Below are 23,572 nucleotides of genomic sequence, written 5' to 3' on the forward strand. Positions count from 1 at the left end.
AAAAAACACTGTTTAACAACAGAGTCTAATGGGACCTAGAGGGGTTTCTTTTTCTAACAGTGTCCCATGGACAGTCTGTTAGAAAGTGTCCCCTCTAGGCCCCATTAGAGACTACAACAGAGTCTAATGCGACCCCCTCTTTGTGCCATGACTCTCACCCCTGCCACAACCTCTCACAAAGTAGAAATAAAATTGTAGTGCTACTCTTACCTTAACTATGGGTGCTGTAGCTTTGGCTGGCTCCCCCATCCTCTGTGGCTGGCTCCCGCGTCCTCTGTGGCTGGTTCCTGTGGGTGGCTAGCTGGCACCTGTTGGTGGCTGGCTGGCACCCTGCTGTGGCTGGCTGGATCCCCGGTGTGGGTGGGTCACTGTGGGTGTCTGGCTGGCATCCTGCTGTGGATAGTCACCATGGCTGGTTTGCTCCTGTGGCTGGCTCCCTGCTGTGGGTGGGTCTTTGTTGCTGGCTGGCTCCTGTGGGTGGTTGGCTGGCACCCTGTTGTGGCTGGCTGGTCTCCTGGTGTGGGTGGGTCACCGTGGGTGGCTGGCTGACACCCTGGCCCTGCTGTGGATGAGTCACCATGGGTGGCTGGCACCCTGGCCCTGCTGTGGGTGGGTCACCGTGGGTATCTGGCTTCAGTGGGTGGCTGCCTATCACCCTGCTGTTGGTGGCTGGCCTGGCTCTCTGCCGGGGGTCAGTGGGTGGGTTGGTGGCTGGCTGACATGGTGCAGCCTGCTGTGGGTGACTGGCCTGGCTCCCTGCTGTGGGTCAGTGGCTGGCTTGCACGGTGCACCCTGCTGTGGGTGGGTGGCTGGCCTGGGTCCCTGCTGTGGGTCAGTGGGTAGGTGGCTGGCACAATGCACCCTGCTGCAGGTGGCTGGCCTGGCTCCCTGCTGTGGCTGACAGAGAGGGGGTGGGCTGAGAGGGGGGTGAGCTGACAGACCCCCTCCATTAGTACAGACCCCCAGGACAAACCACCCCCCTTCGACTATTACAGACCCCCTCAGGACAAACCACCCCCTCCATTAGTACATACCCCCCATGACAAACCACCTCCCCCTCCATTAGTACATACCCCCCAGGACAAACCACCCTCCCTCCATTAGTACAGTCCCCTGGGACAAACCACCCCCTCCATTAGTACAGACCCCCCAGGACAAACCACCCTCCCTCCATTAGTACAGACCCCCAGGACAAACCACCCCCCTCCATTAGTACAAACCTCCCCCTCCATTGGTAAAGACCCCCCTCCATTATTTCAGACCCCCCCCAATATTAGTACAGACCCCCCTCCATTAGTACAGACCCCCCTCCATTAGTACAGACCCCCCCCCTCCATTAGTACAGACCCCCCCCTCCATTAGTACAGACCCCCCTCAGGATAAACCCCACCCGGGCGGCAGCAGGAGAGGAGAGCACAGTGTGCAGCCGTGCCGCCCGGGTGGAGAAAATGGTGACAGAGACTAAGGAGGAGAAGCACAAATGACGGGCACTGCACTGCACGGACCGCCCCCCAACGACGTCACTGCGCGGGTCTGCCACTGTGATCTCCTCTGACAGGAGGATGGATGGGGACGGACTTTAGCAGATCAGGAAATATAGCGGCGGTGACCGGCAGAGAGAGCTGCCTCGCCTCGGACACTGACAAGGAGAGGAGAAGGGAGAGGAGCACTCTTGCGCTTGAGCGCCCCCACCTCTGTGGCACCTGGGTGAACTGCACCCCGTGCACCCGCCTCAGATCGGCCCTGCTTCATGTGAGTAACTGACTGCGACACACAGCTCGCACACCCCAAAGGCCAGCCCTGGCTGGTGTGGAGGAAGGAGAAAAGCAGTGGGAGTATATACAGTAAGAGAGATCTTTCTTGTGATCCCCCTGGGAGGCTACTGATTGGAAAGTGGACACAGAGTAGCTGGTTGGAAGTGGAAGAGATGAGACCATAGCTGAAAGAAAGGAGTTGTTTTGAGTCTGACTCGTGTATGAGGTGAGCAGGTATAACGGCTGGTGAAGGTGTGCACATTATCTTCTGAAGATACAATTTGCACAGTGGTGGATGATATATGAATTGAGAAGTCACAATAACTTAACACAGAAAAGTTTTAGCATATGAACTTTAATTGAACACATTATTATATAGATTAATTAATTTATTTGAATATAATTTGACATCACTGGATATTTCACATGATAGATTAATAGCACTGCACTTAAATTTTTCATTTTATTTTATATGCTGGGAGAACCTATTTATTTGGAGTCAGGTGATCGGGGTTCTGTGCCACCTGCACGGCTGTCTGGGTGGAAGTGTGTTGTACTGCCCCAGGCTGCTAGGCCAGAGCCTGAGGTCTATCCCGGGGACATCTGGCTGCTAGGCTGTCTGAGGGCCTATCCAGAAGCAACAGAGCAGTGCAGGGTTGGGACTGCAGCTTGCAGTCCAACCAAAAGTGACCATCCCCCTTATTACCAGGGACCACTGTGAGTAGCTGAAGCATTACCAGAGCAGAATTCTCACCAACCGGGGACTGTGAAGAATTGGGAAACTTCAGCAAGTGTCAAGCCAGGGACGCATCCAGCAGAGGTGACGCTTGCAGAACAGTCTTGTTTGCCAAGCCAGGGACCGAGCAGGCCAGTGGGGTGATGCTTGAAGAGTATCTGTGAGTGCCAAGCTAGGGACCCAGCAGGGAAGCGGGGGTGACGCTTGAGGAAGATACCGTGTGCGAAGATTGGAAGAGCTCAGAGGATCCAGCAAATCTAGTGAGAGAGACTGGGAACTTGGTTGAGTGAAGATCTACGAGAGAAGAGTAAAGTAAAGGAGTTTGTTACAACTTATGTTAAAAACTGTTATAAGATTGTTGCCATATGAGATAGTGATCCTACTCATGCAGATGTGGTGTCTTGCTGGATGCATTTCCCTGCATGGCTGTCTGCCTATAGAAGTTTTGGAGTCTGCCAAATTAACATTGCAACTACTAAAGGATGTCCTGGTCCTAACCCTCTCTCCCACAGTTCCATTCAAGGGAAAATAAATCTCTTTGCATTCAAGAAGTGTCTGGTGCCCATAAATTTACTTTGCACTACACCCACCATGCCTAGTAACCCACTCTACATAGAAGGCTGTCAGCTGTATCTAACTCTGGAGGTCACCATTAGGCCCCAGGACCTTGCTACACAAGTATACCACGTCCACATACACTCCTTTGTCCAAGGTTTTACTTACATATTCATAAAGCTGCTATTGTGTGACCCTCTAGGTGTGCACTTGGGGCCCCCAATAATTTTCAAGTTGACCACCTCTGCTGTATTCTATCAAAATCTAAAAACTGTTTAGGCCATAAATGCACTTTATTAAAGTTTCAAGTAGTGCTCAAACTTACTATAGTCTACTAGCTGCCTGTTAAGTGACAGGCAGGATGCCAATTTAGTTGTGTGTTTAAAATACACAAATTGGAGTTAAGGCTACTTTGAAAGTTACAAAAAGCAAACAAGGGCTTAGTGAAAGCTTTGAAAAGGCTTTGCATACACTGTTCTTATACAAGCTGATGCCCATTGTATGCAAGATCTAAGATGGATCTGGCCACTGGTAAGAACTGCTAAAAAAATCCATATCTGGCTTTTTTTTCTCAACACAAATGTAAGTCTTGCAACCTTAATATACAGGATATAGTGGGAGGTGGCAGTTACGCAATCACCTGTTTTACTCCTTTATAAATGTCCTGCCTTCCCTCCGTCTCCTGTGATTCAATCCAAGACAGGAAAGTTGGCACATTGCAGAATCTTCACAACTCCTACTACGTACCTAATACGCAGGTAATGGCAACTTTGTGCAAATCATTATTTATTGGTCTCTATTTTATTCCTTATAGAAGTGTAGTGTAGTAAAGATGAATCTCATTGCATGCTTGCATTTTTAGGGTTTTCTCGCTCTAGATTAGTGTTTCTTAAACTATGGATCAGGACCCAAATTGTTTGTGATGGGTCCTTACATGACTGAGTAGTAACCTATTGCTAGTTTATGCAAGCATTAAATAGGAGGTAAGTGATACAGTGCAATTTTTATGTTCATATTCTGCCATATGAGATTTAACCTATAAGCAATCTCTGGAATTCATAAAGAGTTTTGTAGACAGATTCATGTAACCGTCAGTTAAGTGTATATGAATCTGTTTCAGAATTGGTCAAATGATTGTCCAATTTATTTTGGAAAAAAAATGTATAATTCACTTGGATACACTAAGTCATTGCATTGATATTTACAGTTTTACTAACACATGGCAAAGCTGCAAAACTGGTTTCAGGCATTAAGATTTGTTTTACCTTTGGCATTATGAGGTTAATCATTAATAAACTTGAAAAGTGTTTTTACTTTCACCATTGTATGTTAGGATTGTTTGTAGTTGTGGCAAAAGAAAATAAATCTTGGTGTCAATGGGTACTTACCCGTTAGAAGAGAGGAAGGGCTCCACTAGTTCCACACCACTGGACCGACTAACATTGGTGCCAGAACTATGCAGGCGTTATCACTAGTGTTGCTCACGAATATTCGCATTGCGAATATTCGACTCGAATATAGCATATTCGAGAAATCGCGCTATATTTCGAAATTCGCGGTGAATATTCGCAATTCCGAATATTCGATTTTTTACAATTTTTTTTTTGAATCAGATCACATCCTAGATATCTCCATCGACGTCTAAAAGCATTGCTGGTATAATTAGAGACCCTGGGCCGAGTAGCTGAAGCGTTCATTGAATTTTCCAGAAAGATCGCAATGCGATTATTCGGCAAACGCAATATCGCGCGATTATTTTCCTCGCCCCGATCTTCCGCATCAGAGCGATTTTTACAGTTTCATTTTTAAAACAGATCACATCCTAGTGATCTCCATAGACGTCTGAAAGCATTGCTGGTATGATTAGAGCCATTGGGCCGAGTAGCTGAAGCGATCATTTTATATTGCCGAATATTCGCAATGCGAATATTCGGCAATAGGAATATTGCGCGATTATTTGCTCCGCCCTTTTGCATCAGAGCCAATCAGAGTTCTCCTTCCACACTCGTCACAGGTTAGCAACCAATAGGAACCTGCCTGCATGGACATTATATAAGCTCACTCCCAGCACCATTTCATTGCAGATTCAGAAGCTTGCTATAGAGTGTGGAGGCTGTTTCTGTGTTCCTGGTTTCCTGGTTTCCTGTGTCTTTGTTCTTGATTGATTTAGATCATCACCAGCATTGCTATTTAGTGATTCCAGTGGATCTTTTCCAGTATATCAACTGCTTTTTTCAAAGCAATAGACCCAAGAGCTTTTTTCAAAGCTACGTTTTGTGCTGTTTTGTGCTGTTTTTTTCATTTGTGTTACTGTTTGATCCTGCAATCCTCCCTGTTCAGTTATATTTGCAAGAGATTTCAGAACACATATTGATCTGAGCTTTATAAAAGAGCTTTTCTAAAAGCTAAGTTTTGTTCATCTTGTGTTACTGTCAGATCTTGCAGGTTCACTGTTCAGTGATATTTGATAGGCATCTCAGTTCAAATTTTGTTTAGTTTTCCCTAAAGAGCTTTTATAAAAGCTAAGTTTTGTGTTCAGTTTAGTTAAATTTTGTGTAGTAAGTGTACACACTGTTAGTGTACATTTATTTCATCTAGCTTAGCTTAGTGTGTGTTTAGTGTCTGTGTTTAAAAAAAAAAAAAAAAAAAAAGTTAGTGTTTGTTTAGTGCTTTTTTTTTTTTTCTTTAATTTTGTAGTCCTTGTCTGGTGTACTACTTTTCTTATAGTTTAGTAGCTGTCTGTGTACGTCTTTGTCTGCGTGCCTGTCTTGTAAAAAAAACACAAAAACACATTTTGTTCACATTTTCCCCCCCAATAAAGTTTAACCCCCCCACACACATATCAGCAATTATGAGCGGCATCCGTGGCCGTGGCAGTAGGGGTAGGGGAGTTACTCCCAGTGCTGGATCGCTGCCAGCACGGGGTACCTCTCGTGCCCCTACTAGTGGTAGAGGATCGGGTGCAAGGGGAGTACGCCTGATCCGGGAGTTCTTCCCATCGGGCAGCCGCCCGATATTGCCATCTCAGGCTCAAGTAGTGGTGGACTACATGGGGCACAGCAGTGCCACTGAGTCGTCGGTCCCGACTCACAGTAGTACCACCATTACACCGTTGCCTGTACTACCCCCCCCCAGCCCCCAAGAGTCCAGCATCTTACTGTTCGACAGCGACAGTGATAGGGATCTCTTGGGGGAGGCCATGCATCAGGCAGACCTCCAGCTCTGTCCTGATGGTCAGGACCTTTTTGAAGGGATGGATGAGGAGGATGGGATACCTGCTGGCAGTATCCCAGAGACATCCCTTCAAACTGGTGCTGCTGTTTTGGTGCAGGAAACAGCAGCACCTAGTCAGACCCAGGCGTGGGTGAGGGGACAGCGGAGCCAGGCTAGAGGCTCCATGTCACGTGGTTCCCTCAGACCAACACATCTCAGCCCTTGGTCTGACATCTCTGGGGGCGAAGAGGGTGACCCATCATGGTTGCCATCTGACGCGTCGGCTCACTACGTCAGTGACGACGGGGAAGGTAGGCACCCTGGTGAAACGGTGCGCCAGGTCACCACCAGGGAGACCATCGTCAGGGTCTCCACTGGTGATGGCAGCAGGAGGTGTCAGGAGGAGGAGCAGCAGCAGCAGCAGCAGCAGCAGGCAGCTCCACCTGTGCGCACCGAATCCCAGCAGGTGCAAGTAAGCGTCACCCCATCTGACAGGAGGGCGGTGCTGAAGTCACCTGTCTGGAATTTCTTTACCCTGGTGGCAGACAACCCTACCGTGGCCATCTGCCGGATTTGTAAAGTGAGGGTGAAGAGAGGGAAGTGTTTGGCTCGGGTGGGTACCACAGCCCTGAACCAGCACCTCAGGATAAACCACTGGGCGTTGTATGAGGAGATGAAGCGTGGTGGTGGTAGCAGCGCCACCACCACAAGTGAGCAGGGTACAGCAGCCCCTGCCACATCTTCATCTGTTTCCAGCAGGTCATGCCCCCCCGCTCCCTCTAGTAGAGGTACTGGTACCGGCAGCCAGACCTCTACTTCCACAGCACCCTCCACGTCTGTGTCCCGCACTGCCGTCCGGCGCCAGGCGTCGATTTCAGACGCCTTTGACCGCACCACTCCCTTCCCCCCTGGAGACCGACGTGTGCGTTCCCTCAATGGGCTCCTGGCAAGGGTTATTGCCCAACATCTGCTGCCCTTCAACATAGTTGACAGCAACCCCTTCAGGCAGATGTTGGAGCAGGCCCAACCCCAATGGCGTGTCCCCAGCCGCCATTTCTTTGCCAGGACTGGTGTCCCTGCCCTACACCAGCACATTGTTCAGAATGTAACCCTGTCGCTGGATCACGCTGTCAGCGACAGGGTTCATCTGACAATGGATGGCTGGACCAGCAGGCATGGGCAGGGACGCTACATCAGCTTCACGGCCCATTGGGTTTCCCTCCGAGGCGTCGGTGAGGGATCGTCGGCAACCGATCTTGTGGTGCCGCCCCGGGGTGTCCAGGGGAGAACTGCTGGTCTCCCTCAAGCCACTGTCTCCGCAGCTGCTGAGCCTCCCAGCAAGCGCCCCCGTAGCTACTCAAGTGTGGGGCACGTGCGCTGTCAGGCCGTGCTCCAGCTTGTTAGTTTAGGGGACCGGAGACACACTGCAGAAGAAGTGCTGAAAGCACTTCAAGCTCAGGTCCAGAAGTGGCTGACACCCCGAAGGCTCCAGCCAGGTATGGTTGTCTGCGATAACGGCAGCAACCTACTCGCCGCCCTCCATGCTGGCAGTCTGACGCACGTGCCCTGTCTGGCACATGTCCTCAACCTGGTGGTGCAGAAGTTCCTGCGCACTTATCCAGGGTTGAGTGACATTGTGGCAAAGGCGCGTAGGATTGCCAGCCACTTCAGGCGCTCCCCAACCGCTACCGCGTCCCTGTCCAAATTGCAGCGGAAGTACAATCTGCCCCTTCACAGGCTGATTGTGGACAGTGTGACGCGGTGGAACTCCACCCTCCACATGCTGAAGAGGTTGTGGGAGCAGCAAAGGGCGGTGAGGGAGTACCTGATGGAACTAGGCACTCAGAGGGCTTCACCACAACTCCCTTTCATCGCCTGTGCGCAGTGGGGGCAGATAAACCAGGTCTGCCAAGTGTTGTCCTCCTTCGAGCAGGCGACCAAGATGGTCAGCAGTGAGCAAATTGGCCTCAATAGCGTGCTGCCAATACTGTTCATGCTGGAGAGGACACTAGATCGCCTGCTCGAGGCTGGGGAGAGTGCCTTGGTGGAGCAGGAGGAGTCAGCAATGCTCCACCGAGACCAGGGCCAGGACCAGGAGGAGGAGGAGGAGGAGGAGGATGATGATGAAGAGGAGGAGGAGGTGGTTGCTGGTGTCGTCCCGGAGTCAGGGCCTGGTCAGGAGGGAGAGCCGGTGTTGGGGGCACCGATAGTCCGGGGGTTGGGCATGTCTGAGTTTGACCAGCAGCGCCTCAGGGAAGAAGAGTCGCACCTCATTCACCTGGCCAGCATTGAGGAGTCACAGCGGGCTGTGCTCTTCCCCATGGCTGCCCACATGCTCAGATGCCTCAGGAGGGACCCCCGGGTTAAGACCATCAAGACGAGGGATGATTTCTGGATGGCCACCCTTTTGGATCCCAGGTGCAAGGGGAAACTGGAGCAGTTCATCCCAGCCAGCCGGAGGCAGCACCGGATGGAGGAACTGCAGGCAGCCATTGTCAGACGGTTGGAGCAGGCAACTCCCCGGCCTCCAGTTGTCCCCCCTCATCTCACCCAGCAGGTGGCTGCACCCAGCTGCAGCCGAGCAGGGGACCTAATGGAAGAGATGAGGATGTTCTTCCAAACCGAGCGACCCAGTACCACCACCAGCAGCAGCAGCAGCAGTCACCACCAGCGGCTGGCCCACATGGTGGCAGACTACATGGCGTCCGTCGGTGCTTCTGACAGTATGAGCACCGACGACCCCATGGAGTACTGGGTTGCCAGATTGGACACCTGCCGCGAGCTCGCTCAGTATGCGCTGGAGTTATTGTCTTGCCCCCCCTCCAGCGTACTATCTGAGCGGACATTCAGCGCGGCAGGTGGGGTGGTCACGGACAAGAGGACCCGTCTGTCCACAGAGTCCGTGGACAGACTCACATTCATAAAGATGAATGAGTCCTGGATCGGCGGTGACTTTCTGGCACCCGTCGTCGGTTCAGGGCGCTGAAGGGTCCCTTGCCATGCATTCCCTGATGAAGCCCCGGACCTGATGTATTTACAGTGCTGAATATAACTATTTCAACATCAGAGAAAATCAATGTTAATATTTGGTACAGTAGGCTTTCTTTGCAATTACAGCGGTCAAAAATTTCTTTTATTTTTACACCAGCTTTGCACACACTGGAGGAGGGATTTTGGCCCACTCCTCCACACAGATCTTCTCTACATCAGTCATGTTTCTGGGCTATCGCTGAGAAACACGGAGTTTGAGCTCCCTCCAAAGATTCTCTATTGGGTTTAGGTCTGGAGACTGGCTAGGCCACGCCAGAACCTTGATATGCTCCTTACAGAGCCAATCCTTGGTTATCCTGGCTGTGTGCTTTGGGTCATTCTCATGTTGGAAGACCCAGCCTCGACCCATCTTCAAAGCTCTAACTCAGGGAAGGAGGTTGTTGCCCAAAATCTTGCAATACATGGCCCCGGTCATCCTCTCCTTAATACAGTGCAGTCACCCTGTCCCATGTGCAGAAAAACACCACCAAAGCATGATGCTACCACCCCCATGCTTCACATTAGGGATGGCGTTCTTGGCATGGTACTCATCATTATTCTTCCTCCGAACACGGTTAGTGAAATTATGATCAAAAAATTATATTATAGTCTCATCTGACCACATGATTTTCTCCCATGACTCCTTTGGATCAGTCAAGACAATTATGTCAGCAGTTATTTCACACCCTATATACTCTTATTAAGACTGCTGTACATCATGGCAACTCCTGCCCATGTGATATGACTCTGTATCAACTACTACTGTTAATACTACTACTGATGCTTCTGCTGCTGCTGCCGCCCAGTCAATACACCTATGTCAGCAGTTATTTCACACTCTATATACTCTTATTAAGACTGCTGTACATCATGGCAACTCCTGCCCATGTGATATGACTCTGTATCAACTACTACTGTTAATACTACTACTGCTGCTTCTGCTGCTGCTGCCGCCCAGTCAATACACCTATGTCAGCAGTTATTTCACACTCTATATACTCTTATTAAGACTGCTGTACATCATGGCAACTCCTGCCCATGTGATATGACTCTGTATCAACTACTACTGTTAATACTACTACTGCTGCTTCTGCTGCTGCTGCTGCCGCCCAGTCAATACACCTATGTCAGCAGTTATTTCACACTCTATATACTCTTATTAAGACTGCTGTACATCATGGCAACTCCTGCCCATGTGATATGACTCTGTATCAACTACTACTGTTAATACTACTACTGCTGCTTCTGCTGCTGCTGCCGCCCAGTCAATACACCTATGTCAGCAGTTATTTCACACTCTATATACTCTTATTAAGACTGCTGTACATCATGGCAACTCCTGCCCATGTGATATGACTCTGTATCAACTACTACTGTTAATACTACTACTGCTGCTTCTGCTGCTGCTGCTGCCGCCCAGTCAATACACCTATGTCAGCAGTTATTTCACACTCTATATACTCTTATTAAGACTGCTGTACATCATGGCAACTCCTGCCCATGTGATATGACTCTGTATCAACTACTACTGTTAATACTACTACTGCTGCTTCTGCTGCTGCTGCTGCCGCCCAGTCAATACACCTATGTCAGCAGTTATTTCACACTCTATATACTCTTATTAAGACTGCTGTACATCATGGCAACTCCTGCCCATGTGATATGACTCTGTATCAACTACTACTGTTAATACTACTACTGCTGCTTCTGCTGCTGCTGCCGCCCAGTCAATACACCTATGTCAGCAGTTATTTCACACTCTATATACTCTTATTAAGACTGCTGTACATCATGGCAACTCCTGCCCATGTGATATGACTCTGTATCAACTACTACTGTTAATACTACTACTGATGCTTCTGCTGCTGCTGCCGCCCAGTCAATACACCTATGTCAGCAGTTATTTCACACTCTATATACTCTTATTAAGACTGCTGTACATCATGGCAACTCCTGCCCATGTGATATGACTCTGTATCAACTACTACTGTTAATACTACTACTGCTGCTTCTGCTGCTGCTGCTGCCGCCCAGTCAATACACCTATGTCAGCAGTTATTTCACACTCTATATACTCTTATTAAGACTGCTGTACATCATGGCAACTCCTGCCCATGTGATATGACTCTGTATCAACTACTACTGTTAATACTACTACTGCTGCTTCTGCTGCTGCTGCCGCCCAGTCAATACACCTATGTCAGCAGTTATTTCACACTCTATATACTCTTATTAAGACTGCTGTACATCATGGCAACTCCTGCCCATGTGATATGACTCTGTATCAACTACTACTGTTAATACTACTACTGCTGCTTCTGCTGTTGCTGCTGCCGCCCAGTCAATACACCTATGTCAGCAGTTGTTTCACACTCTATATACTCTTATTCCTACTGCTGTTCATCATGGCAACTCCTGCCCAAGTGATATGACTCTGTATCAACTACTACTGCTAATACTACTACTGCTGCTGCTGCTGCTGCTGCTGCTCAGTCAAGACAACTATGTCAAAAGTAATTTCCCACTCTATATACTCCTATTACCACTGCTGTTCATCATGGCACCTCCTGCCCAAGTGATATGACTCTGTATCTACTACTACTACTACTACTGCTGCTGCTGCTGCTCTGTCAAGACACCTATGTAAAAAGTTAATTCCCACTCTATATATACTCCTATTACCACTGCTGTTCACTGATACCACTGATAGTTAATTTATCCCTTAACTACCCCCATTTGTGAGGGTCGGGGTTTTCCTTTAAAGTCCCATGCAAATCAATGGAAAATGTATGTTCCCACATAACTTCTGTACGCCTGGAGATATTTCAATAATACCCGCTATACATATTACTTATATGCCAAATAAAAATATATAACAGTTAAATTAACCCTTACCAACACCCTTATATAAAAGATGGGTATATTTATATTACTATGATTTTCCTCCCCAAAAGGTTAAGATAGGAAGACCGGGCAACGCCGGGTATTCAGCTAGTAATAGTATAAAATGTTTTCGGTTATTATTAAGCTAGATGTGTTGATGTTGATGTTGATGTGTTAGATGTGAAGTTAGATGTGAAGTTAGATGTGTTTAAAAAACTAACAATTTCAATAAGAAATGAAACCTTTGCAAAATATAACATTTTTTATTAAAAAAAAAAAAAAAAAATTAGGACATTAACTTCTGAAGCTCTGTCACCTCATCCATGTTTTTCGCCAGTTGTTGCACCAGTTGTTGATTTTGGCGCATCAAAAACAGTATCTGCTGCTCATTTGCCATTACTCTCTTCGTGAGGTTTTTCATGGCAGCTTGCTTCACCTCTAGCTTTTTTAGAACTGTTAGGATATAAGAAAAAAACATTTGGATTTCAAAGACCGTTACGAAAGATTATTTTCAGCCATAAAAATAATAAAGTCTGACTTAAGAGACTCTATGAAAGAGGATCTGGCAGAGGCAATTCTCTTCCTTAGAACTCTACATTGCATTTATTTGCATTTGCTAAGCCTAGAACTACATTTCAAGATTAATATAAACCATTTCTAGGTTTTTCATATTTTTTTTTTTGGGTTCATTATAGATAAGCTTTGTTTTGGTTCTAAAACAGCCAAATAATGTGGTCTGTATTTTTGAACTGTTAAAGATCATGTTCCTGATGTTTAAGCCTGCTGCTACTATCCAGTCACTTGATTGTTTTCATTGTGTTTGTCTTTTGCTTAAACTGTGCAATACAGTAGACTGTTGGCTTCCCAGCCAGTAGTCCTGTGGTAGTTTGCGTTTCTTTCCCTCAAGGAATCTATAAAATACATTCGCATATTAATACAGAGGAGTCGGAGTCGGGGAGTCGGGGAGTCGGAGTCTGAAGTACATAAAACTGAGGAGTCGGAGTCGAAAAATTTATCTACCGACTCCACAGCCCTGCTTTAAATGCTGTCCATTTTTAGAGCTACATTTTATTGTTGAAATTTTATTAATATATGTGCACATATTTACCCTCCTGATTGACGGTATAATTAACCGTCTCATCCTGCTCCTCTTCCTCGTCACCCACTACTCCACCAGAAGTTTCGGGGGGGGGGTGCAGCTCCTCCTCTTGCTCCTCCACAGGAACTGGGGGTGGTGATGTGGATGGCCCTGGCTGCTCCTCCTCATCCCTCTCCTCCTCTTCCACATCCTCCTCCTGCTCCTCCTCTGCGGCCTGTCGCCTTGTGCGCTTGGGGCGCACAGTTGGTAGCGGAGCTCCTATAATAACACAATGTTCATATATTATAAAAATGTTTTCTAATGACGTATGCAAATTCTGTGTACTCTACTGTATTGTATATGAATACAAATTAATTTATATAGACAGTTAACCAATGGGACAATGTTATATTAAAGGGTCTTGTGGGCACTACAGGGGACTGAGCGTGAGCTGGGCTGCCACCATGGTAAAATGAGCTGTTTTTGTCTCCTTTGTTTTGTTCAGACGATCTCATGTTAAAAAAAAGTACTTGATGGAGTACACAGGATTACTATAACAACCCCACGCCTAACACAGGAATTTAGTGGGAATCTATATATATAAAACTCAACGTGTGTGTGCATGTATGTATGTATGTTCCACCATCACGTCCAAACGGCTAAAGATATTTACATGAAACTTGGCACACAGGTTACTTATATGTCAGCCACAAATATAGGATTGGTGGTTTAACCCATACCCACCCCCATTTGCCTTGGTCAGGGTTTTTCTTTAAAGTCCCATTCAACTCTATGGGAAATACATGTTATTTCATAACAGCTGTAGATATTTCGATAACACTTGGTCACATGTTATCTATACGTCCACTTAAAGTATAGGATCGTTAATTTATCCCTTAACTAACCCCATTGGTGAGGGTCGGGCTTTTTGTTTAAAGTCCCATGCAAAGCAATGGGAAAAGTATGTTCCCACATAACTTCTGTGTTCCTGTCTGCTGTCCCATGTTTTTTTCCAACAGTACTATGAATACCTTGGCTGGTGGTGATATATGTTACAACAACATGGCGTCTTGGTTAACAACATCTGACCTTACATTAATTACATATGACCTTCCATAACTGTCCCCAAGGGACCCGGGCTGGCTCAACGCGATTGCCACTGCGCTGACAAGCCATTCACCTCTGCAGCTAGGGGTTCGGATCCCGCTCTCGGCTACATGTGAATTGAGTTTGGTGGTCTCAGCTCGGCCCCCGGTGGGTGTGCTATGCGAGGTAAGCCTGCGCTTAGTATGCCCACCTCCCTCCCACAAAAACCACCACACTTACACACGCACTCGCAATTGGGTTAACATGCACGCACTCTGACCATGCGGTCTCTAAAAAGAGAGGCGAAGGACTAACGGGGCTGGTTGAGCGGGCAAATCCTCTCACTCCCTTATAGGGAGTCCCTCTGCCCCGTGGGGCTTCGAAGCGGAGCAGGTAGGACGGTCTGTGTGGGAGGACCCCCTCACACCCGCCATTGCCACCCGGGGCATGGAGAAAGGTGGCAGATTACCTCTGGGGGAGGCCTGCCTACTCCCAACTCCTGCAGTCCGGCTCCTCTCTCGAGTACACGCACAAAATACACTTTAGGGAAAAAAAAACATAACTGTGACCAATAACTTACCAGGATGATATTTATTCCGGATACGCCTGACCCGGTTCATCTGGCGCCTCTTCAGGTCGGACCACTTTTTGAGGATCGCCATGCGAGTGTGTTCTTCGCCTAGTTCCTCAATCAGGGAGCTTATAACTCCCTGTTTTTCTTGCTGCCTCCGCAGCTCATCGTATCCTGTTTCCAGGAACTTCTGCAAGATGAAGAACAAAGTATATTGTAATACTTTTGTTGACAGCCTTATGGATATATGACATAAATGTATGCTATTCAACAATTGGAAGCATTCTCGCCTTATTAATCAATGACAGGGGTAACATGACAGATTTTATATACTGCCATTTCCGTCGCCACCTTTTTTACATAAATATAGCAGCCATTATCATTTGCATAATTATGAATATATACTAACTTTTAAACTAGACTAAAATGCAGTTGAAGATAATGAAATAACAGTGGTCAAAATACTTACACAAATCAGCAACTTTTCCTCAGATACAGTGAAATTACTTCCAACCATCTTGCTCTGCGATTGCGTTGCGATCATAAAGTTGGAAACTGGCAAGGGTCCAGGAAATGGTCGCGTGTTGTTCGCGTGTTGATTGCGCTGCTTGGACCGAGATGGGTCCATATGGCTTCGGCTGTATGGACCACAGTAACTCTTTTCCCTGTCAGGAGCCTAACGCCCCGGGGGGTCAGAGACGGGACCTTTTCGGAGGACCACTGACGTATGCAACCGTCGCAGTTTTTTGTGATGTCACTCTTTAGGTGTGTGCAAATTTTTCCTTGCACCGGGTGGAGTTTTTGGGTTGTGTTTTGCACGCCACAGGCTTTTCAACAGAAAATAACCAGCTGGAGGCAGAATGGTTGCAAAACACTACGGGTTTGTTACCTAACTCTGGGTTTCAAGACCAGTCCACCTCCAGCTGTTGCAAAACTACTACTCCCATCAGCCACGGTCTGTCAGTGCATGCTAAGAATTTTACTTTTGCTGCATCTAGGGTGCCACAGTTTAGAGACCCGTGCATAAAGGCCTGAAAAATGTGGGCCTGCAGAACTTACAATACTAGAAGTGCCAGCATTCCCAGGCATGCTGGAAGTTGTAGTTCTGCAACATCTAAAGGGCAATATGTATTCGAACGTCCTTGGGCCTTGAGGACACTGAAGTCAGGACGTTCGCATACGTCCTATGTCCAAAAAAATTTTAAATTCATTATGCTAAATAACAAGGAAAAGTGCCTAAATACACATTTGCCAACCAGGGTGTCTGCAGCTGTCCAGGCATGCTGGGACTTGTAGTTTTGTAAAAGCAGGAGACACATTTTTGGTTAAATACTAATATCTGATCATATATACTAACTTTTAAACTAGACTTAAATGCAGTTGAAGATGATGAAATAACAGTGGTCAAAATACTTACACAAATCAGCAACTTTTCCTCAGACTTTGAGAAATTGCTTCCCACCATGTTGCTGTAATATTGGGAAACTGGCAAGGCTCCAGGAAATGGTCGCGTGTTGTTCGCGCAATTGCGCATGCGCGATCGAAAAATCGCAATCGCAATATGTATTTTGGTTAAAATATCATACATATTCGATTTCAGAGTGCTGCTACAGCAGTTTTCGAAATATCTGCAATAAATTTCGCATTCGCATGTTGCGATATTTCGATAAAATATCAGGAATATTCTGAGCCAATCAGAGCGCTCCTCCAGCATATCTCGAAATTGCGCAATAAATATCGCATTCGCATGTTGCGATATTTCGATAAAATATCAGGAATATTCTGAGCCAATCAGAGCGCTCCTCCAGCATATCTCGAAATTGCGCAATAAATATCGCAATCGCATGTTGCGATATTTCGATAAAATATCACGAATATTCTGAGCCAATCAGAGCGCTCCTCCAGCATATCTCGAAATTGCGCAATAAATATCGCATTCGCATGTTGCGATATTTCGATAAAATATCACGAATATTCTGAGCCAATCAGAGCGCTCCTCCAGCATATCTCGAAATTGCGCAATAAATATCGCATTCGCATGTTGCGATATTTCGATAAAATATCACGAATATTCTAAGCCAATCAGAGCGCTCCTACCGCAGTTATTAAAAAATCGCAATTATTTTCGCATTCGCAATAGCGAAAAATCGCATTCAATTAATTTCGATAAAATATCACGAATATTCGAATTTAGCGAATATATCTCGAATATTCGAATATATATTCGAGATATATCGCGAAATCGAATATGGCATATTCTGCTCAACACTAGTTATCACACAGAAGATCAATGCCACTGCTCAAAGAACCTAGTACCAGGGTTGCCAACTGCTAGTACATTTACTGACAGTTTGTAAAAATCAGGGATTTGTGAACTGCCATTAAATATCAGGGGCTGATAATTTGATGTTGTGTTTACTTTTTAAGTGTAAATCAAGCAAATTACTTTGTTATAGGTATTGTCAGTGTTTTCATATCATGTTTATACTGTTTAAATATTCACTGTGTTAGTTTTCAATAGGAGTTTTGTAATTTCTCAGGTTGCTAGTAAAAAATGTGCTCCGCCAGTAAATTATTCTATGTTTTGTTAGTAAAAAAGAGGTTGGCAACCCTGCCTAGTACACTGCTCAAAGAACCCCAGCAATCTCAAGAACAAATGTAAAAACAACCAAAAATTAGGTTGAACGCTGCACTCAAATAAAATAAAAAAAATACAACTGAATATACTACAACAGCTGCCAGCACAAAAAAGTTTGCAATACACAACTCATAAATAAAATGAAGAAAGGGTGTGCAGCGCTATAAAGTGATATACCAAAACAGTATTGAATACAAAAACTAAATAGTAAAAAATATATTGAATGTGAAAAATAAGTTAAATTAGTAAAAACACTTCTAACATATGTGAACGCCAAAATGTGAACTGCAGGATTCGGTATCACTCAAAGATATAAAAAGAATAAACTTTCATGATGTAGTACTGATTAACTTCAGTTTTATGAAAGTAAAAAAGTCGCACTTACAAAAATGCATATACAAATACGCGGTGTGTAATAAAAACGGGAGCGGCGTCTCCTCGGGCTTCCTCTGCTATATTCCATTATTGTTTGTTGTATATTTTTCACCATTATTCACATTTTGGCGTTCACATATGTTATAAGTGTTTTTACTAATTTAACTTATTTTTCACATTAAATATATTTTTTAGTATTTAGTTTATATTAGGGCTGTTACTGATTAAAATTTCCACGTTCGAACAATCGTTTTTTCTTTAATCGATTAATCCAGCAGTCCAACCTTTTTGACACTGGGGACCGGCTGTGTGGAATAAAATTATGCTAAGGCACGGGGGGATGCGTTTTTTCGCGGGCGATTTGTTGGGGAAATGGCTGGTGTCGGCGCTTCAATCATCACAACACCATGGTTGTTATGGTGTCAGGATGATTGAAACGCATAATTTCTATTATTACATTGTAATAAAAAACAAATAGTTCAACTCACCATAAAGCAAAATCAGTGGGAACCCTGAGTGTGTCACTTGCCACGTCACCTGCCGCCAGAGGGGGACTGTCAGATGGGGATTGTCACTTGCCAGATGGGGATTTTCACTTGCCATGTGGGGACTGTCACTTGCTAGGTGGGGACTGTCACTTGCTAGGTGGGGACTGTCACTTGCCAGGTGGGGATGGAGCTGCTATACTTAGGTAGAGTTCATTTAGGTATGACTCTATCACTGGAGTGGATACATGTGAAAGTGGATGCAAAGGGACTGCAGGATATCATCAATGCCAAGATATAAGGATTGTAAAAAAACATGCGGCAATGGGGGTCGGGCAGTGAGAGATTTTATCTCTCGGGCCGCCGCACCTCAGTGTAGTGATCGCGCCAGCTGTGAGGACTGGACGGTGGTGGGGCAAGGCAGGCAGTAAGAGATAACATCATCTCTCTGCTCTCACACACCTCAGACAGTGTTATGTTCTCGGCCGGCTGTGTGGACGGAACAGCTGTGATGCGGGGCAGGCCGTGAGAGGTGATGTTATCTCTCTGCTGGCCCACTCCTGCCGAACCTCCGAAAGTGCAGCCTTCACAGCCCGGCTACAAATGGGCTACGGCTCGGTAGTGGGCCGCGGGCCGGGGGTTGGGGACCCCTGGATTCAGTGCCGGCCCAAGACATGGTGCTGCCTGGGACCAAGAATGAAATGCTGCCCCCCCCCCCCCACAAAAAAAAAATAATAATAACGCCCACCGAAAGGCCACTCACATTCATTGTTTTATATCATGATATAAAATCGAATTTATCAGAAAAGCAGATTTACCATATGCAAAATTACATGACATACCATTACGTTCAAGTTCAAACCATGGCACAGTGGTGACAATTGATGGCACGGTGGCTGAGTTTGATGGCATGGCACAGTGGTGACAATTGATGGCACAGTGGTGACAATTGATGGCACAGTGGCTGCGTTTGATGACATGGCACAGTGGTGACAATTGATGGCACAGTGGCTGCGTTTGATGGCATGGCACAGTGACTGCGTTTGATGGCATGGCACAGTGGTGACAATTGATGACACAGTGGTGACAATTGATGGCACAGTGGCTGTGTTTGATGGTATGGCACAGTGGTGACAATTGATGGCACAGTGGCTGCGTTTGATGGCATGGCACAGTGGCTGCATTTTATGGCATGGCACAGTGGTGCCAATTGATAGCACAGTGGTGACAATTGATGGCACAGTGGTGACAATTGATGGCATGGCACAGTGGCTGTGTTTTATGGCACAGTGGCTGCGTTTGATGGCATGGCACAGTGGTGACAATTGATGGCACAGTGGTGACAATTGATAGCACAGTGGTGACAATTGATGGCACAGTGGCTGCGTTTGATAGCATGGCACAGTGGTGACAATTGATGGCACAGTGGTGACAATTGATGGCACAGTGGCTGCGTTTGATGGCATGGCACAGTGGCTGCGTTTGATGGCATGGCACAGTGGTGACAATTGATGGGCCCAGTGGCTGCATATGATGAGCACAGTGAGGCTGCAATAGTTTTTTTCGCCGGCCACTGGACAAACTAATGAATAAACTAATAAACTAATGAATAATAGTTTGCAGACAGACAGGCAGTGCACAGCTGCCCAGGCCCCGGCCCAGCACATGCCACATTGCCACAGCTACTGAACTGTAAGTTTAGTTACATTTTCTTTAGAAGTCAGTCATGATGCACAGTACCATCCATGTCATGGCACAGTGACTGCGTTTGATGGCATGGCACAGTGGTGACAATTGATGACACAGTGGTGACAATTGATGGCACAGTGGCTGTGTTTGATGGCATGGCACAGTGGTGACAATTGATGGCACAGTGGCTGCGTTTGATGGCATGGCACAGTGACTGTGTTTTATGGCATGGCACAGTGGTGACAATTGATAGCACAGTGGTGACAATTGATGGCACAGTGGTGACAATTGATGGCATGGCACAGTGGCTGTGTTTTATGGCACAGTGGCTGCGTTTGATGGCATGGCACAGTGGTGACAATTGATGGCACAGTGGTGACAATTGATAGCACAGTGGTGACAATTGATGGCACAGTGGCTGCGTTTGATAGCATTGCACAGTGGTGACAATTGATGGCACAGTGGTGACAATTGATGGCACAGTGGCTGCGTTTGATGGCATGGCACAGTGGCTGTGCTTGATGGCACAGTGGCTGCGTTTGATGGCATGGCACAGTGGTGACAATTGATGGGCCCAGTGGCTGCATATGATGAGCACAGTGAGGCTGCAATAGTTTTTTTTTGTTTGCGCCAGTCGCCGGCCACTGGACAAACTAATGAATAATAGTTTGCAGACAGACAGGCAGTGCACAGCTGCCCAGGCCCCGGCCCAGCACATGCCACATTGCCACAGCTACTGAACTGTAAGTTTAGTTACCTTTTCTTTAGAAGTCAGTCATGATGCACAGTACCATCCATGTCATGGATGGTACTGTGCATCATGACTGACTCCTAAAGAAAAGGTAACTAAACTTACAGTTCAGTAGCTCAGCTGTGTGGCAATGTGGCATGTGCTGGGGCCTGGGCAGGGCAGCTCTTACTTATTGCTCATGGAATACATGAGCAATAAGTAATAGCTGCCCTGCCCAGGCCCCAGCACATGCCACATTGCCACACAGCTGAGCTACTGAACTGTAAGTTTAGTTACATTTTCTTTAAGACCCCATACTCACGACCAAACATGTCTGCTGAAACTGGTCCGCGGGCCAGTTTCAGCAGACATGTTTGGTCGTGTGTGGGCGCGAGCGGGCCGAATTCCAGCAAACATTTGCCCGCCGGGCCTTTTCCCAGCGGGCAAATATTCCTGGACTTGTTTTAAAACCGTCCGCTGGAATCCTGCCCGCTCGGACATGTACGGTCGTCAGTACAGACCTACCGTACATGTCCAGGCGCCCGCCGTCCCTCGCATGCGTCGAATGACTTCGACGCATGCGTGGAAGCATTTTAAAGGCAGGCCGCCCACGTCGCCGCGTCATTGTCGCGGCGACACCGCGTCATCGGCGCGGCGACACCGCGGACACGCCCCGCGTATTGTTTACGCGCGGACTTCTGTACGATGGTGTGTACAACCATCGTACAGAAGCCCTCTGGCAGACATGTACGGTGAAAACGGTCCGACGGACCGCTTTCACCGTACATGTTTGTCCGTGTGTACCCGGCCTAAGAGTCACTCACTGTCTTAGAGGCTGGCCGCTGGCTCACACTGTCAGTCAGACAGTCTGGTCGGTGGTCGGCGTCGTCCGGTCCACGTCCACAGCACAGTCAGGAGTCAGGACTCGAGATGGAGGATCAGGATGGATCATCCGATCATGGAGGAGGTGCAGTCGACTCGTGCAGAGCAATTTGGCGCAGAGGAGCGGCGCGCTGTGAATGCTGGGGCGGTCGCAACCTCCTCGGCTCCTCCTCTGCTCCTCCTGATGTAATCACTCACTGGGTCTCTCTGGTTGCTAGGCGCCGGTCGCTGCGGTCGGCACGGCTCTCCGCGGTGCTCGTATGTTAGTGACTGTGAGTGAGACTGTGTAACTTTCAAATTCTGTCGGCCGGATTGCCGCTCCCACCAATATGCCGCCTGGTACCATGGGTACCATTGGGTCCCATGGTAGGGCCGGCTCTGCCTGGATTAATTGACTAATTTTGATTAATTATAACGCACATACAGATTCAACTACTACTTTTAGCTGATCTCCTTGCAGGCTGATTCCCAGTGCAGCTACCAACCACTGGAAAAATTTATAGCAGGATTAAAAAAAAACACACAAAGGCAGCGCTCGATGGGAATAGCATTAAAACTTTTATAGTCTAACAAAATAAAATAAATATTGCACTGGAGATAAAATCGATGTAGCTACATAAACTGTAAAAATGGTGCGAGTAATACCAAACGGTAGTAAAAACATGTAGCTAAGTGTGATACTGGTATAAAAATGTGTACAACGATACCACTGCTGAATCCAGATGAGAAGAGGTTAACATCAGTCCGTAGGCATGTAGATGTCCCATGGAGGTAACTATCACAACTCCCAGTGGATGGCTGTAGAATCCCAGGTTGATAGAGAGAAGTGATAGAGGGAAGTGATAGAGGGAAGTGTGTGGCAGATAGTAAGGTCCCGCCAGCATGCAGATATGAAGGCACAGCAGGGGAAGCCCTTCAGATGGACACAGCAAGCCCCACCGGTGTGCGTGACATCACCGGATCTCTTACAGAACTCCCTAAAGACCCAGAAGACAGCGGAGAGGTGAGTACCGATCAAAAGAATTTTGATCGATCAAAAAAAATAACGATTCATTGAGGAATTAATAGTTACATTTCCACAGCCCTAGTTTATATATTTAAAGCGGGGGTTCACCCTATCAACGAAAAAAAAAAATTTTTTTTTTCTTTTACCATCGAGACAGGCATTGTAGCGCGAGCTACAGTATGCCTGTCCCGAATTTTTTCCCCCCGTACTCACCTTGTACGCGTAGATCGAAGATACCGGGGAATGGGCGTGCCTATGGAGACGGAGGATGATTGACGGCCGGCTCTGGCGCGTCACGCTTCTCCGGAAATAGCCGAAATAGGCTTGGCTCTTCACGACGCCTGCGCATAGCCTGTGCGCAGGCGCCATGAAGAGCCGAGACCTACTCCGGCTGTCTTCGGGGAGAGTGACGTGCCAGGGCCGGCCGTCAATCATCCTCCCTCTCCATAGGCACGCCCATTCCCCGCGGGAGCCGAAATCTACGATGTCCGATTACAAGGTGAGTCCGGGGTTAAAAAAATCGGGACAGGCATACTGTAGCTCGCGCTACAATGCCTGTCTCGATGGTAAAATCAAGCCAGTGAGGGTGAACTACCGCTTTAATACTGTTTTGGTATATCACTTTATAGCACTGCACACCCTTTCTACAATCTCAAGAACAGGCTTTCTCAACCAGGCTTCCTACTGAGGTTGCAAAGGGTTACTTGAGCAATGAGCAATGGGGAATTGATCTCCCACCTATGCTTACCACCAATTCTACACTAACCATCAATGTTAGGGAACACTATCATTTTTATTGTCTACATTCGTTTTCTGATATTATGATTGATTTGTAATATTTTTGATTTAATCTTAAAGCCT

General features: G+C 47.0%; 1 long non-coding RNA gene across 2 annotated transcripts in view; it reads left to right on the top strand.

Annotated features, from left to right (window-relative positions):
* Positions 1 to 3,547: 3,547 nt before the first annotated feature.
* The window catches only part of LOC120932604, an 88,354-nt gene continuing 68,329 nt past the window's right edge, over positions 3,548 to 23,572 (top strand). For both annotated transcript variants that reach the window (XR_005748019.1, XR_005748020.1), the window contains exon 1: positions 3,548 to 3,803. This is a non-coding gene — a long non-coding RNA (uncharacterized LOC120932604). The remainder of the gene's footprint in view (positions 3,804 to 23,572) is intronic.

The sequence above is a fragment of the Rana temporaria genome, chromosome 3, assembly GCF_905171775.1.
Source record: "Rana temporaria chromosome 3, aRanTem1.1, whole genome shotgun sequence".
NCBI classification, from domain to species: Eukaryota; Metazoa; Chordata; class Amphibia; order Anura; family Ranidae; genus Rana; species Rana temporaria.